Source organism: Microcebus murinus, chromosome 1, assembly GCF_040939455.1.
Source record: "Microcebus murinus isolate Inina chromosome 1, M.murinus_Inina_mat1.0, whole genome shotgun sequence".
Lineage (NCBI taxonomy): Eukaryota > Metazoa > Chordata > Mammalia > Primates > Cheirogaleidae > Microcebus > Microcebus murinus.
In genome coordinates this window covers 4,565,151-4,583,506 of record NC_134104.1, presented here as the reverse complement: position 1 = coordinate 4,583,506, position 18,356 = coordinate 4,565,151, and the positions used below count along the sequence as shown (strand labels likewise).

The following is an 18,356-nucleotide window of genomic DNA, read 5'->3' as shown; positions in this document are numbered from 1 at the left end:
GCACATTAACAGGCAATAATAAATTCTATGAACAACCTAAATGCACAACAATAGAGGATCAGCTAGTAATACAAGTATAAGATACTTCCAATATAATAGAATGCTACCGTTATATTATAGAACATGAACTGGAGAAAATATCCATGAAGCAGTACTAAAAATCAAACAAGCACCTAATTATATATATATATCTCTAACAAAAGACATCAAAATGTTAACAGTGTCTCTCTACATTATAAAACTACAAGTGTTTTTCTGTTTTGACTTACTTGCTTCATGTGTTTTACAAACCTTACACATTTGATATATAGTTTTCCTTCAAGTAGACAAAATAAACAATTATAAAAAATTAAAAAGGATACAAAACCAGAGAAATTTAGATCAATTATTTTTTTTTTTGAGACAGAGTCTCACTCTATTGCCTGTGCTAGAATGCAGTGATGTCCTCATAACTTATTGCAGCCTCCACTGAGCTCAAGTGATCCTCCTGCCTCAGCCTCCTGAGTAGCTAGGACTACACGCGTACACCACCACACCTGGCTAGTTTTTGTATTTCTGTAGAGACGGGGTCTTGCCATGTTGTTCAGGCTGGTCTCAATCTCTTGTCCTCAAGTGATGCTCACACCTCAGTCTCCCAAGGTGCTAAGATCACAGGGATGAGCCACTGTACCCCTGCCTAGATCAAAGAATTTACCACAAAAGGGGGGAAACATTCCATTCCCGACCCTGTGAAACTACAGCCTAAGCACTTAAAATGGTTTACTTCTAAGTGTTAGCTGACACATTCCATATACACGTTATTACCCTACAGTGACATCTTGAGATGTTAGCAGCTATGTCTAGGCAAAGGACAATATGGAGGCACACATTAAGGAGAAACCTTGGACCAAAAAGGAAATCCCATTTCCTTAATTGAGAGCCTGTGTTTGCAACGCCAGTGGCTCTTTCCAAATGACCTGTTGTGCTCTGAAGTGAGCGGGGTTCAAAGGACCAGGCTGCTGGGGCTCTGAAGTAAAGGGGGTCTCCTCCCTAACTCTGTGTCTGTACTGCCAACAGACAGAGGTGTGAGCTAAGCACCCACTCAAGCGCTTGTCACCTGCATCCTCTCCCCAGGCAAGAATATCAATAATGTAGAGGCATCAGGATAACCCATCCGCAAAATGCAAGAAATCTCAAAATAAATTATCTTACAGTATTAGATTTTTTGTTGTCAAAATTAACAAAATCACCACGAATTCGGAGGTTTAAAACAACACAGATTTATTCTCTTACAATTCTGGAAGCCAGAAATCCAGGGTCAGTTTCACGGGGTTAAAGGCAAGATGTTAACAGGCTACACTCCCTCTGGAGGATCATGGGGAAAATCTGTTTTCCCTTTTCCAATTTCACAGATTGTAAAGACGATCTGTATTCCTTGGTTTGTGACACATCATCCCAACCCGTTGTTCCACCATGACACCTCCTATTAGGCCCTTTCTGATCTGCCTACTTCTTGGAAGGATCTCTGGGAATACCTCAGGCCTAATCGATAATCCAGGACAACCTCCCTGTCTCAACAGCTTAAATTTAAATACGTCTTCAAAATTGATTTCGCCATATAAGGCAGCATTCACGGGTTCCGGAGACAGGACATTGCTACGGTTCGAATGTCTGTCCCTTCAAAGCTCACGTCGAAACCTCATCCCCATCGTGACAGTACTGAGAGGTGGGGCCTTTAAGAGGTGATTAGGTCTTGACGGTTCTGCCCTCAAGAATGAATTAATCCATTCATGGATTAGTGGACTAATGGATTAATGGGTCAATGGATTAATGGGTTGTCATGGGAGTGGCACTGGTGGCTTTTTAAGAGGAGAGAGAGACACCTGAGCAGCAGGCTCAGCCCCCTGACCATGTGACACCCGGCACCACCTAAGGGCTCTGTGAGAGCCTACATGGACAAGGAGGCCTTCACTAGATGTGGCCCCTTGACCTTGGACTTCTCAGCCTCCATGACCGTAAGAACTAAATTGCTTTTCCCTATAAATTGCCCAGTTTCAGGTATTTTGTTAAAAGCAACAGAAAACAGACTAAGACAGTCATGGACATCCTAGGATGGGGCAGCATTATCCAGCCCACCGCAGCTAACAGGCAAGGCACGGCCTGCAGAATTCCTCCTCTTGGGGCAGCACTCTGGTAGGTTTTTGCTGATATTTTTACCATGACGACAACCTATGATTCTCTCCGGAAGTACCAAATTGAAGGTAAATCAGATTAGTTGGTTTCTAAGAGGAAAAAGGAATACTCATTCTTAAACTTCTTGTTCTTTCCCGAAGTCTCCGGTAAGTGGTGCACAGCTGAAAACTCGTATGTCTTTAAAAACAATTATAGAACATCTGCCATATGGTCGACACAGATGTGATCACCGGCTTCTGCTTTACAAATGCAAATGATGCCTTTGACGGTTCCTTGCCTCCGGTTGCCAAGAAGGCAGCGAGATGATGAGGACTCCGCTCTGCAACGTGAGCACACCAATGCCACCCCATCACCTCCAGCCTGAGAACACGCCCGGGGAAGACACCAGAGCAATCCACGGAGGCAACTCACATTCTGTCAGAGAAAAACACAAACCTTCCCGAACGTATAAGGGCCACGATAGGGGGGCTGATCTATCATGAGATGTTTTTTTTTTTAGCCCTGCAACACCCCTGAGTAACTGACCTCGGGCTCCCCGGATCCCTCCTTCTCCTCTCAAGTTCATCACCTATGAAGGTGACCTGTCTGTGCTTCTATTATCCTCACACCTCGGAGCTGCTTGGTGAGGCAGTATGATAATTACCGGAATCCACAGACATTAGAACATAGGGACCCCTTTGCGTATGGAATATCCGGATGGCGTGACAAACTCCCACCGGAATAGATCGGGAAGCCAGGGAGAGACGGGAAGAGCCTGCCCTACACCCGTGTCTGCACTGCCGACAGTGGCAGGAGAAAAACCACACCGCTGGGAAGGTGTGCTCACCATAAAGTCAGTCACCGGCCTAAATGGGCCCGTCTTGTGTCTCTAAGGAGAGTCCCCTCTCCCCTCTCCAAAATGACCATTCCACCTTCTCAAGCCTCGGGCCCCTCACCCTCCACAGCCAACCGTCCCTTCCAATTAATAGAGAAAAGGGGGAAATAGTTAAAAATCCCTTTCACCGCCCACCATCACCACCCAGCCTGTGAACACTCCAGGGCCCGATCCATTCCTCCCTCACTTGGGTTGAAATGGAGACCACGCCCCACGTGGCACAGGCCACCCTTCCAGCCCTGTCCACGGGCCGGGAGGAGGCAGGCTGCCTGGAGCTCTGAACGTGGACGTGACCCTGCAGACGTGGAGTCTGAAGTCTGCAAACCTTCCTTTAAATGGAAACACGGAAGCTGTTTCTTCCAAAGGGTTCTCCACTGGCTCTGGTCCCCACACTTAGATACGACCGAGTCTTCCCACCTGGGTAGGGCTCTCTTTACCCCAACCGCTCTCCCACCATGGACCCCTCTCGGTCCTCCTGGTCTCCAGCGAGCCTCCCTGAGGAGCGTGAGCCCCTCCCCAACCCTCCCCATTTCCTCATCTCCCAGTCAGTCCACAGCCCACTCTAACCTGCACCTGGCCCCATGTGGTTTTCCACTATTTATGTCTGTTCCTTCTCAGTTGCCTTTGCTCAGTCACCTTTCTCTGCCCAGTCCTGAAATGTTGGCATTTTGGGGGATTCTATCCCAGGCCTTTGTGTCTTTTTATACTACACAGCTCTTTAGGGACCTCCGCTATGCCCACTGCCGAAATTCCCATCCACAGGCCACACTCGCCTCCAAACCAGGAGCCTCCTGAGCCCCGGACCTCACTTCCTGCTCCCTGGCACCCAGCCGCCTGCATCCATGGGCATTCCAATCTGACCACGACCACACCTGAACTCTCATGCTTTCTCCATCCCCCAAATTGCTCTAACTCCGATGTTTCCTACCTCAGAGAGGGGCACATCCCCTCAGCTGCCCAAATTACTCTTCTAAACACCTCTCAGATTGGCTCATTTTCCCCTCAAATCAAGAGAGCTGCAATGACCTCCAAAATACCCTTCTGGAATCCACCCTTGCTCCTCTCAGATCCACCCTGCAGTCTGCTACTTCCTTCCCTTCCTATAATAAATAACCTGGTCACATTATTCTTCCTAAATGCTTTAATGACTGCCCAGTGACATTTGAGTAAAACTTAATCCTTAATAATAAAAACTGTCTCTTTATCACCTCCTTATTCTCTGGCCACTGCCCACTCCTCGTGAAGGTGCCCTCTGCCTGCTCACTCCCTATGCACCCCATCTTCCCGCCTGTGAGGCTGACCATCGCTGATTATGTCAACGGGATTCCCGTGCCCTCTGACCCTGGTGCATTCAGGGCAAAGGGAGCCCCGGCCAGAGCCTGGGTAGGGTGGGGTGGGGGAGTACAGTCAGCTATTTGTCCCCCCAGCTCGCTGCTTGCTGGGTGTCCTTGGCTTGTTGTCTCCGTCATCCCAGGGCCCTCCTCTTTCCAGGCTGTGGGAACGGCTCCATCATCTCTCGAGTCCTCCAGACTCAAGGACGGTGACAAGTCTGTCATCACAGCACTCGGCCCCGCACCACCCTCCGCTGTCCTGACACCCAGCCCGCACTGTCATAAACGGCCGCTTTATTAAACATTCCTGACATTTTCTAATCTGAGAGTGCCATCTGTTTCCTGTTAGGGGCCTGCCTGGGACAGCCTTGCTCTCTGCAGCCAGCCCTCCTGGCCTCATCCCAGAGGTCTCAGCATGCCGCGTCCGCAGTCCCGGGAAGGCCTCTCGCAACTTCCACGTCCCTCTGCCCTTCTGCCCCGCCTAGCCCACGTCCCGCCCCCATGATGCCCTCCCAAAGTGCACTCTACTTGCTGCTAACATGCTCTGAATGCTGCCGTTATTGACCCTGTCTCTCTAATGTCGGCCCCACAAGGGCAGGGACCAGGTCTGTCGTTCCCGGATTCCCCCAGTGCCTGGCACACTGGTGGGCACGATACATAGGCACTGACCAACCAGCTCCTTTCTCTGACTTAACCTGGCAGACATCTGACACGTGATGACATTTTAAAGTTTCATTCTAGCTCCTGTATTATAAATGTAGAACGGCTACACAAAGAGCTTTGGATGACCTTGGGTAAAAAGTGACATAATTTATTTCCGAATCCTAGAGGTATTCAAAATGCATCCTTCATTTTGACAATCATGAGGTCCAAAAAAATTACAAATTCTGCAATATGTACAAATATATTCGAGGGCTGGGTTCCTATCAGTTTTATCATCGTGATAAATTAGTCTTTCATAGGAGAAAGGTAATACGAAATGAATAGCATTATAAATATTTTATTAGTGGTTTATTATTATTGAACTTATTATTATTGCTGGCTGACCACCTAACCATGTGGTGTTCAAATTCCTTCTCTTTAAGGAAAACGCGTGTGTCCTTAAACCTGTGATCCAAACACGGCTTCTCCTACCTGCCTCCTTCCAGGTCAGCCCCCTCAGACTATGGGTCTGGATAGCCACTAGAGAGCCAGTGCGCCTGCCTGGCCTTTAGATTACCTTCTTAACTGCCATCAAAGTGCAGGTTCATGGTCCTCTCACATCACTCTGCAGACAGTGCTCCTGTCCACTTGCAGAAGCTTTGGTCTGCCCCCACACCTGTTCCCTGCTGGTAAGCGAGCACCATACTCCTAGTTCTTCCTAAAAACACTAAGAAGGGGATAGCCTTTCCTAATTTATAGCACCCGATGACATGAAGACCCAAAGTCACAACAAAATGAAAGGGAACCATGTTACAAGTAGGACAGAGAAGTACCAGCACTGAAGCTAGAACCATGGAGTGGCCAAGCCCTGGAAGGAGACAAGAGAAGAGAGAGGGGGAAAAAAAAAAACAGGCTGGGGAGGAGGGATGGGCAGTGGCGAGGAGGGACAAAAGCCTGAATTCCTACCCACGTTCTTACGATATCCTCCCGAGTTGCATTTTTGCATATCGCAGCGTGTTACTGTGGGGTGTATTAGAATCCACAAGCCACAGTGCTCTTTGGCTACATGTCCACTGTGGCTTTTGTTTGGCTTTTGTCACCTGCAGTAGATGCTGTGGTCTGCTGCCGAGACTCCTACTTCTGACCTCAAGTGTGCAACCTCATTGGCTAGGCACATTGCTTGCTAAGAGCTCCCAGGTCCTTCAGGGGAATCAACCTCAATCAAAGCAGCCTCCTCATGCATCCAAAGACTGGCCAATGGGCCTTGCTGGAGCCCAGCTCAGTCCAGGACCACTCTGAATGGCTGTCCAGCTGCAGAGCTCCTCGTGGGTCAGCTGAGGTCCTGGCTGCAACGTCCTCTCAGTGCAGCCCCTCCTGGGAGCCAATCCTCACTGCTTCATTTCCTCACAAGTGTTGTTTCTGAGAGCATCCCCCCAAAACTTCCTGCACATGATTGCCTCGGGGTCTGTCTCCTTGGAACTGACCTAAGACATGAACCCCACCTGCTAAAAAAATATTGAAGCAATGGGAGCTCCACTGTCCTTTCACCAGTCAACATCTCTACTTACCAGACCTCGGGGAGAACAATGGGCCCACACGTGTCCTCTAAAGAGTACCACTGACCTTGACATTCTAAGCAGGCCTGGCCTTTATGCCAACATTTTCATAAGCTTAAAGTTGAGAAAGACTTTGGAGATCACACATTTTCCTGCTTTTCAGCGTGGGCAGGAACCATCCCTTAGGCAAATGCCATCTGCAGACTGCTGACACTGCCTCGCCTCCCAGAACACACCTGGGCACGAGCACCAGCCTCCCCTACCAACATTTAGCCTTTACCTTCCGCCCCAGAGCCTGTGCTACACCCTCCCTGTCGGCCCATTCCCATAGTCAATCTGACTGTTCTTGAACAATCTCTGAGACCCTTTCCTCATCAGATGAGACCCTTGTCCTGCCTAAGAGTCAGCCTGCACCCACTCCGGTCAGGTCTGCCGGGGTCCGCAACAGGATGCTCAGGACACCACGGGGCAGCACAGCCACCATAGAAGGGAAGCAAGAGAAAGAAGCTGCCACCATGTCCCAGGAGAGGACCAGCAAGATGGGACAAGGGGCATTGTCTTAGTGAGGGTCCTCCAGGGGCAGATCCTAAGTCAAGGATTCGAGCGCAAGGTATCTACTGTCCCTGCCACCCAGGAAGGGCACATTATAAAGTCTGCTATCAAAGTGGGGCTGAAATTTCATCCTGCTGAGATGCTTGGAGAAACAGTGCAAAACACACACCTAAAGTTTTCACTGGCGGCTCGAGGAAGCCAGGTTATTTACACACCCCCTACCATCAATGGCCAGCTGTTGGTTGAGGGCTGCTATGGGGAGATGTTCATTCTCTGGCATGTCTGGCCTGTTGAAGTTTCCTAGCACACTGTGGTTGCTGGCAGAACCTAGGTATGATGGGGGACTTCAACAACCAAGTTCAGAGCAAGCCAGAATGCAGAGCAAATTGCATTGGTGCAGATTGCTAAAATTGATCACCTGCATCTGGGGGTGTCTCCAAGGCTCAACTTTCTCTACAGTTTTCTTTAAAAAGCAATGCGAAAAAATGAGCAAAAGATTGGAAGACAGTTCACCTAAAAACTACACAAATAGCTAATAAGCACATGAAAAGATCCTCAATATTATTACTCCTTAGGGACATGCAAATTAAAACCACCATGAGACACCACTTCACACTGGCTAGAATGGCTACAATAAATTAGATAAACAATGCAAGTGCTGACGAGGATATGAAGAAATGTAAAATGATGCACTCATTTTGGAAAACAGTTTGGCAGTTTCTTAAAAAGTAAAACATAAGTTTATCATATGACCTAGTAATTCCACTCCTAGGTATATGCCCAAGAGAAATGAAAACGTAGGTTCACACAGAATCGTGTGCACAAATTTCCATAACAGTGTTATTTATAGTAGCCAAAAAGTGGGAAAGCTCCAATACCCATTAACGAAAGGATGGATACCCAAAAGGCGGTGCATCCATAAGATGGAATGCTATGTGACAGCAGAAAGGAATTAAGCACTGATGCATCCTATAACATGGATCATCCTCAAAAGTATTCTGTTAAGTGCAAGAAGACAGTCACAATAGACCCCATATTACATTATTCCATTTTTATGAAATATATACAGAAAAGGCCAATCTACTAATAAAAGTAGACAGGAGCTGCTGACAGGCGTGGGGGGTCGGAAGCAGGGATGGGAAGTGACTACATAAATAGGCATGAGGATATTTTTTGGTGGCTCTAAAAGTGGCATGTGGTGACAGTCCTACGACTCTGTAAACTTACTAAGAGTCAGGGAACCATGCACATAAGACAAGCGAATGATATGCTATGTATATTATACCGCAACAAAGATGTTAGCAATATAAAATTAAAAAGTAGATAAGTGGCTAATAAACTGAGCCCTGTGATGCCCAGCAGTGACCCCAAGCTGCCTTGGCGTGGCGCCACTTCACACGGACCTCTGTCCCCTTGGAGACGCCATGCTTCTTGTCCACTGGCAATTTCATCTTTGTTGTATTCACAGCAAGTCCCCTGCCTATGGTGCTCACTCAATAATTATTCCTTGAATTGAATTCTAGTGGGGCGGGGAGGCCTTTTTCAGGAAATTGAAACAATGCTTTAAAGAAAGGTTTACAAAAAATAACCCTTCCCCCCCTTGCAAGCGACGCAGATGCACAGCGTCTAGGAAGAGTGCGATGACGTGGGCGTGAGAACGAGACGTGACATTTAGCTAAAGACACAGCAAGTCAGTCTTTAAAGGAGAAAATATCAGCAGTGCATGTGGTGCGTGGCTTCCTGATTTGGGGCCAGGTGACGGGGCCACTCCAGGAGGCACGGCCGGACTCTACCGCCCGGCAATGCCAGAGGCTGCAGGCTCCTCTGCTGAAACTGTCAGATCACAGCCCATGTGGCTGGACTTGGGGACAAAGAAGACAGCTGAAGCTGCTTTTCACTTCAGTGTAAATATTGCTGTGTGTCTCCCTGGGGGAAAACACTGGCCAGCACTGCCTCCATCCTGAAAAAAATCGGTCACGAGCCATCTCAGAAGTTCTCGAGTAGCCAGAACGATGCTCCTCTAGTATTATTTGCAGAAGGATGGAAAACAAATCCTCAGGGGAAATAACGGGTTTTCTCAGAGGAATGTGAATTTGTTTTTTCTCTGGAGGTTTGCCGGAAAAAAAGGGGCATGGAACTTGCACAAAGAGAGATGAATTCACTGGAAGCTCCTGTTGGCCAAGGGGTCTCCAGTCTACTCTCGAGGGATAGTTCGAGGAGCCAAGAACGTGGAAGGCTGGGTGCAGTGTTTAGGCTTTGGAGTTGGAGAGATCTGGGTTTGGAACCTGGACCCATAGGTGATCAGCAGCCCCAGCTCTAACTTCCCGGGACCTCGGTTTCCCACTTGTACAACTGGGATGATGATAATAAGGTCTTTCCCTGGGGCTTGTGGCAGGTTGGAAAGGAGACGATGTACCACAGCTGGTGGCATCGTGCAGAAGATGCGCAGCTAGGTGCCCTGAAACCCCAGGGAGGGTGGTCTTATCCATCAAGTTAAATTAACGGAGGCCCTGGCACAGACAGCATCAGATAACGTGGGAAGGGCAGGCGTGCCCTTGGGCAGGGTTGCCCGAGTCCTTTCCAGTGGGCATCTGCCCGAGGAGAGAGTCCAATGTCACCACTGTCATGCTACAGAACGCAGAGTCAAAGAGGAAGAGAAAGAGGCTCCATGTGGTACCTTGAACACAGCCTGACTTTTTGAACATGCTATGTATTAGCCAGAACCCCCAAATTAGTATCTGTCCCTGTATATTACAAATATGACTTCAAACGATTGTTTCTTTGTTAAACTTTTACCCATCAAGAATAAATCCTGACTTCACCAAGTGCCTGATACCTACCAAAGACTTGCTCATGCTTGGTGGATTTCCATTGACTTAATTATTCTCACAAGTTCACCAACAGGAACCTTGAAGAGGAAGCACATTATAAAGAGGTTTAAATTTTAGCCGTAGTAGGGGCCTAAGTGTGGCCATATCCTTTCCTCCAGGAAATGGGAAGGGGCCTAGAACGGCAGAGATGTTCTGCTGGCGGCCCGAGCTGGAGAAGAGGTGGACAAAGGCAGTCTGCAGAGAGAACAGCGCCGGACACGGCGAGGAGGGGAGACATCGTGTGCCAACCTGGAGGCCCAGACAGCCGCTGGCTCAGTGTTGGGTCACTTCTCAGGCCACGCTTGTTTCCTCCAGAAATCTGCACCTCCCACAAACCTCCCTTTGGACCAAGCCAGGCTGAGTCGATTCCTTGAGGAGGACCAGTGCGGCCCCATGTGGGACAGGCGGCTGGGACCACCGCAGTGCAACGTGGTTCCCTGCCCTGCCGTTCGCACTTGTTAGCCCCTTTAGCTTGAGATGCACAATCGCCACGTTCTCCATCTGAGGCATCGCTGCTTTGGCAAATAGAGAGACTATTCCTTCTTCATCCCTGACCTCCTGGTATTGGGCAGCAAGAGAGAAGAACAATGGCGCGGGAAAAGGCTTTGAGATTGACAGGGAAAATATCTTTAACAAATGGGGAATGAAGTTCTCTTTAGACAAGAAGAAAAAAAAAATCAAGGAAGGGCGGGAATATATTAATAACAGACATAAAACCAGAGAAACAGAACAGAGCCAGAGAAATGTAGCAAAGCAGGTGGCAGCCAGCAATCCTTACGTCTAACTTCACAGACTGGCTCATCTCGAATACCCACCTCAGCAAGAACACTTTCACTGCAGGTTCTCAAGACAAAGAGCATCTGAAGGCGTCTGCCCAGGTAACCTAGTACTCACACCTGCACCCCGGGAGCCCAGGTAACCTAGTGCTCACACCTGCACCCCGGGAGCCCAGGTTCTACGCTCTTGCACCATCCCATTTTTTACCCACACTCTCGTGGTTACAGCTATTTGTGGGGCACAGAGAGAGAAAAGATGGAAGCTGGTTAGGGCTGTTAGCTTTAGAACTGATTTTGAGCGTTTCAAGTCAGTATGTCTACATAGACAGTTGAATCTACAGCTCAAAGTTATGGGCACGCATTTATGCCCATAACGTGCATTACGTGCATTATGGGCACGTAAGTTATGGGCACGCATTTATGCCCATAACGTGCATTACGTGCATTATGGGCACGTAAGTTATGGGCACGCATTTATCATTCTGGAACGTGGTACAGAAAGAGACAGAGGAGAGCCTGGGTTGCCTGGGTTGAGTTTTAGGGAGTTCTAACACTTAACGGCCATGTGTGTAACCTGACACAGAAGGCTGCTACAGAGACTAGAAAAATGGGAGAAAGGAGAAGGATGTGGAAAGTTTGAAGCCAAAGGAAGAGGTTGTTTTGATGAGAAAGAGGTCGTCATTGGTGTTGAAAACTGCTGTGAGGATTGAAAGCTGTCTGCTGAGTTTGGCACCTTGGAGATCTTGGAGTAAACTGTTCAGCGAAGGGGGCGGGAGTTTGGAGTTGACTAGGTGTTGAGTGATCGCAAGACAAGGACATGGATTACATGAGTGTAGATCTGTCTTTAGAGAAATCTGAGGCCAGGCATATTGGGAGGCCAAGGCAGGAGGATCTCTTGAGAGCAGGAGTCCGAAACCAGCTTGAGCAACATAGCAAGATCCATCTGTACAAAAAAATACAAAAAGTAGCTGGGTATGGTGGCATGTGCCTGCAGTCCCAGCTTCTGGAGAGGCTGAGGCAGGAGGATCACTTGAGCCCAGGAGTTTGAGGTTGCTGTGAGCTATGATGACACCACTGCACTCTAGCATGGGTGACAGAGTGAGACTCTGTCTCAAACCAAAAAAAAAAAAAAAGAAAAGAAAAGAAATTTGGCTTTGAAGTGTACGGAAAGAACCAAGAGGATGGCAGAAAGTGAGGGAAACAACAACAAAGATCCATTTGCATGAAAATGCAGCCTGATACACAGTCAAGAGTGCAGCAGACAGGGTGACTGGAAAGAGCACAGATGCAAATGTCTCACTCCACAGAGGCTGGGGTGGACTGACTGCACCTGAGCCCACATCTCTTGGACCTAAAGATCATGGCTGGACATCTTATATTTTCCTGGTTAGAGCTGGAACCCATACTACTAAGTGAAGTATCCCAAGAATGGAGAAACAAGCACCACATATACTCACCAGCAAACTGGTATTAACTGAGCAGCCCCTAAGTGGTCACATAGGTACTACAGTAATAGGGTACTGGGCAGGGGGGAGGGGGGTGGGAATATACACACATAATGAGTGAGATGTGCACCATCTGGGGAATGGTCATGCTGGAGACTCAGACTTGTGGGGGGAGAGGGGGAAAGGGCATTTATTGAAACCTTAAAATCTGTACCCCATAATATGCCAAAAGAAAAAAAAAAAGAAAACAGATCACGGCTGGGCAACAGAACCTCTGAGACCAAACATGTGGCCACTCATTAATCTAAACAACTGCGGTACATGAAGGCACACGTGCCTAAGATGGAACCTTTCTTTCTTTCTTTTTTTTTAATTTTGTATTTTCCATCTAACAGCAGTGTGTGGAGAGAATATTACGCAGATGCCATCAGTTTTTTTCCTATGTTTACATCTTGAGGTAGAAGAGTCTGCCTGCAGCTACCTGGTGGGCTATGTAAGGAAAAACATCCGGGCTATTAGAGTGAAAAAGTGTGTTTTATGTAAATTTTGAAAGGAAAATATGTCAAGAGCATGGTTTTTAAACTTACTTGGGCTTCATTTTAATTAAAAAAAAAAACAACAGTTATTTCACTTGATTTGCTAGCTTCAGAGAAGAGATGAGATCCGAATCTGTGCCCAGTGTGAACGGCTCAGTGTTAGCATGGCCTGTGCTGCCAGTGTGCCATTCTTGTTGGAGATGGACCGTAGCACCAGAGCCCTTTCTTTCTTGCCCGCCTTCACCTCAAGATGTCACCATTCCTAGTTATTTGTCACCACATAATGGGTGTTGATTGGCAACATTTTCTGACATGGGCAGAACTGCTTGGTTGTCTTTTTTCCATGTAACTTAGGCATAGTAATATAAATAAAGTAATAGTTGGAGAAAAAAAAAAAAAGAGGCAGCCCCGATGCACTGAAAGTTTGGTCACTTGCAATTTTCCTGTGGTCACGGACACAGCTGAGAGCCACTGTGGCAGCCTAGCGACCACATAACACCCAAGAGGAGGCCGAAAGCAAAGGCACTAACAGAAGCACATGTGACCGGAATGCACCTGGAGCATGCTGGAAAGCAGCTTTGTTTGTGTCCCCAAGCAAGGGGCTGGGGGTGCCAACTGTGTGCTTCTCCCAAACCCGGGGACCCACGGGGCTGGGGTGCCAATCGTGTGCTTCTCCTGCACACGGGGACCCATGGAACCACGCAGACTCTCCGGCCGTGTACACTTCCAGCTGCACCTTTTGTAACCCTTTTAGAAAACTTTTTCAACATTTCATCTCAAGCTAAAATTTCCACAGGCTTACTAGCGTTGTCAATGAAATCTTGGGAACACAGTGTAGTAGAGAAAGGACCAAAGTGAGGAGTGTTGCAGTCTCTCCCGGAAAGAAGTGCTACACGACAAAGGAAAGGCTGCTTTGTCTCGGCTACACCTAGCAGCGGTTTTACACGCTCACATAAACATGCGGACGACGAGGAAGGAAGCTGCCTGTCTCTGTGGTGCTGGTGCTAAAGGCTTAGCAGCAACACTGACAAATAAATACTTCACCGATGTAGAGAGATTTTAGCTAATTGTGGGGTAGAGTTGGAAAAGGATACAATGGAAAAACAAGACGAGATGTTGACCCACAGATGTGACTGACTTGGAAACCACACGCTGAAAACTGCAACAGCAGAAATAAAAACCCTAGGACGAACCAACCAAGGACAAGAGACACCCAGGAAATCCAACAGAAGGGAGCAGTGACTGAAACGTCAGAGGCTGTACGTGCTGACCTCCGATTATCTCATGACCAAGAAAACCACTCGGAAGGTCCGTGGGCCTCATATCCGGATGCATGAGAAACGGCAATCTGTGAGGCGACGGCAGTGCTCAAAACCGGTGGCGGTTTACCAGTTCCAGATAAAAACAAAGGAAGAACGGCACTTGAGAAGGGCCACACGGCACAGGCACAGCTTCTAAAGGCGGTGCGGTCTGCTCGGGGAGGAAAGTGCGGGCACGCCACCGCGGCGTGGCGGAGACCTGCTCGACCCCGGCCGGTCGCCGTCTTGCTTGGTTCTACTAACGGAAAAACAGAAAGAGGAGCTTAGAGCAACCCCCATCTGAACAGTGTCTGTGCACCAGGAGGCCCATGTCGCTCGGCAGCTTCCTCAGAACACACAGAGGTGGGCAGACTGTCGCAAGATAAGGCTATTTTGCCCCTGAACGGAGCTCCTTGTTTCACCCAGCAGCCGCCACCGCCCAAGCCCACAGCCTGGCGGGCACAGATAGCGCCTCAGAGACGGCCGCCCCCCACACATATACGCAGCGGCCTATTCAGCGACCGTACGCAAGGGTAGGTCCCTTTATCTCCCAGGATAATGCTGGCACCAGGCTCTGCTGGGAGAACTAAAAGACAAAATTTCCCGGCACTAATCGAATCTCTTCCGTGCGATGAGCACTGATGACTGCTGGGGCAGCTGGGGTCCCGTCCTTTCTCCAAGTGAAACCCTGAGAAAGTGTCCACAGGAACAGTGTGGCCGACATCCAGGGTATATTCCATCCTTTCGTCAAGGTATTTTTACAAGTATGACGGCCATTCGATTGGATGTTTACAGTCACTCCATGCGGCGGACGCGGCAGGAAGTAGGAGCCAGATTTTAGGCGTCTTGGTTGGTAATTCTGCTCTGAAGTGACGTGGTCGGGGTTCAAACCGAGCACCCACCTCCAGTGGCCCTGAGCAACTTTCTCAACCTCCCTGTGACTTGGTTTCCCTGTCTGCAAAGGAAGGGAGGACTGCTATGAGAATGAAGTGTGATAACCCAAGATCTCAGCACGGGGCCCGGCCGGTTGTCAACAAAGGCGAGGCAACTTGGCTGAGAACCCAAAGTCTGAGACACGACCAAAAATAGAAGCCACAGCTCCTGATTCTAGGCTGGCACCTCTTCCTAGCTACAGCAGAAACAAAGTCAGAACAGAAAAAATGAAGTTTTATTAAAGGCTGAGGGTCTGTGTTAAATGTGCTTATTGTCTGTAGCCCCATAATATGCTGTATTTAAAAAAAATGCTCTTAATATTTCAAAACTAAAATAAAATAAAATAAATGAAAGCCATAAAGGAGATATCTTAAATCAGTGGGGATAGAAAGAAGGTGTTATTTAATAACCATATGGAAAATATAGAATTGGAGCCATTGCTTGCACTGCACATGAAGACAATTTCCAAATGGATTAGAGATCTCAGTATAAAAAACAAACCCGTATAATAATATGACAATGGGGATAGTCTTTCTAACTATGTCTCAAACTCCAGAAGCAATATAATGAAAGATTGATACATGCAACTGCAATTTAAAATATATATTTTAAATATATTTCACACATGAAAAGTCAATCTCCCTAATATATAAAGGGAGCTCTAATTGTACATCAAATTGATTACACAACTATACAGATAGAAAAATTAGTTTAAGTAACTTGGGATACAGTATTCTGACTGCACCTCCTTCATGGAATATATTTCAAGGACAAAATAAACTACAAAGAAATCTTTAAATAAATAAAGGAAAGCTAGCGTGCTGCAGAAAGAGGAGTAGTGTGATTTGAAGCTTGGGCAAGGGCTCAAAAAAGGTCATGGTTTGTCCTTTAGTTCTGTCCTAACCCACGTGGGGATGAATTCAAGACTTCAAGATGCTCCCAAATAAAAAGAGGAGGGTAGCAGATCGTCTGCATAAAAGAGCTACGATAACAGGAGGAAAGAAACGTGTCACTATCTGCTGTAGAAACCCTCCACATCCTCCCAGGAACCAAAGTCCCAGCCCAAGGGACTACGTTTCATTATTATTCAAGCAACACTGCAGGGTTGTCTTCAATATGAACCTATTTTCCTTTGAGTCCTGAGAATATATGCCCATATTTATTTTTCACACACCCAAATAATATTTCTGAGGGTTTCAACAGACTAAAAATTTTCCCAGGATATAACTAGAATACACCCGGGAGAAAAAAAAAATTAAAAACAAAACCCTACACATCCCTTCCAGCTCTTGCTCCTCCTTTTTGAACTTCTCTATATTTAATGCTAAACCTTGGAGGTGGATTCCACATACAGCCTTCAAAATCACTGCATTCACCTATTCAATAGGCGAAGACTGAAATCTCCTATGGCCAAATAACGGGTTATTCTTATTTAAAGATATGTAGTCAATTAGATTTTTTTTTTTTTTTGGTGCCAACAATTAGGAATACACACTTCCTGTTTCTAAGCAATTTCAGGTTTAATTAGGATTCTCTAAGCCCCATTTGTCTTAACAATTTGACAGCTCTGGCTTCCCCTTCCACACCCACACTTTTCCTTTTTTACACTCTTCCCCTCTTGTAGTATTTTTTTTTTCCATATAAATGCCAGCAGGGAAGGAGAAGCAAGCATTAAGTGCAAATCAGATCGCTGTTTCTTCCCTGGAACACGCCACTTTCAAGGCACCTATGATAAAAGGTTATTTTCCCTTGACTGACAATTATCTCTAAGCTAATTATTAAAGTGTCTTATTAAAATGTGCATGTTTGAGGGACTTCCCAGGGAGGCAGCGATGAAATCCCCTGCAAGAAGAATATGACATCACAGGAGTAATGTGCAGGAGAGCGCCCTGTTTGTCCATTTAAATTAGTTTTATCATCCATAACAAGTGTTTAAAAAGCAGAAAAGCAAGCGTGATGCATAATGCATTGTGTCATGATGCATAATAATTAGGCCTGCTCCCCGCCACCCTGTCTCCCAAGACTTAAAAATCTCTCCGAGTAAGCATTTTGTTCTAAAGGCTTTGACAAAAATGCCATTTAGGGACTTTCAAATTTACAGCTAGGCAATTTGTCATCATTTATATGAGAGGGAAGAAGGTAAAAGGAATATAACGGTTCATCACTCCACAAACCTCCTGGTGACGAAAACTCCCTGGACCTCTCGGTGGTAAAGTGCACCGGCCCATCCCTGCAGGACTGCCCGGACCCAGAGCCACCCTGCTCCATACGCTTGCTGCTTTCTTTTTTAAAAAATGACAATGTCACGTAAGACATTTATCCCATGCTTAAACATGAGCAGATCTACTAGGACAACTAAATTTAGATGAGGACTAAAACACAGCTGAACCCAAAAAGGAAAGATGGTCTTCGAAATGAGACACTGTCACCTTAAAATGACCACACAATTATTTTACAAAAATGAGCGCTTTCTAGATTTAAAATAAAACTTTGATCTGAAGTCCAAATGTAAGCTTCCCTGTTGAAACAGGACAAGAACCCAGGCTCTGAGATCTGAGAAGCCATGCACGGAGCCTGCTTGCCTGCTTTTACACCTGTGCACTCCTTCAGCCGTCTGAGCACCCACAGTATGCTGACTCTTTGCCGTGGCCCAGGGCGACACACTCAAAAAAACCTACCTTAGAGCCGAAGGCTGATTATTTTAGGCCTGGTTAGAAAGGGTTAATGTAAATGAGTTAATGATTGAATGATTAATGGAGTCCAAAAGGCAGACTCAAGTGACCAGAAAAATTCTCTTTCACCTAATTTAACATTTTACCATAATTGAACGCAGATCGCCTCCAACTATGGCTCTGTGCTGGGCTACGCTCAGGGAGGGCAACTTTCTGGCCCTGTGTGAATCTCTCCCAGATAATGAGGGCAGTCTCTGCCATCAAAATATATTCTTGGACTTTCTCAGTCCCAGAGAAAAAAAGCAAGGAATAAACATCACGGTCGTGTATGTGTTTCCAACTGCAGCCATATTTAGCATTCATGAACCATGCATTTAGGGACATAGTGCTGGTGCCATGTAATTACTAATCCTCACAAACTCTGAGGATAAAGACCCCATCTAAGTCCACCAAGGAGAGCTTCATGGGCCAAGTAGTTAGGATAGATCACGAAATCTAGCATGTGCGCATTGATCTGCACTGACTTACACACTAGCTTCTAGTTTCTTCTAATGCCCTTCCCATTTATACATTCATCACAATGGAAGCTGCCCAGAGCTGGGAGATGGGTCAGCTTGGTTTGGGTTCTAGCTCCACCCAAATCACAACCTGTCTTACCGAAGGAGTCACTTTACATCTTTGAGCCTCACTTCTCTCTCG

At 47.0% G+C, this 18,356-nt stretch overlaps 1 protein-coding gene across 1 annotated transcript in view; it reads right to left on the bottom strand.

Moving 5' to 3' along the window:
* DSCAM (DS cell adhesion molecule) overlaps positions 1-18,356 on the bottom strand; it is a 682,487-nt gene that overhangs the window by 640,314 nt on the left and 23,817 nt on the right. The gene's annotated exons all lie outside the window — the stretch shown is intronic.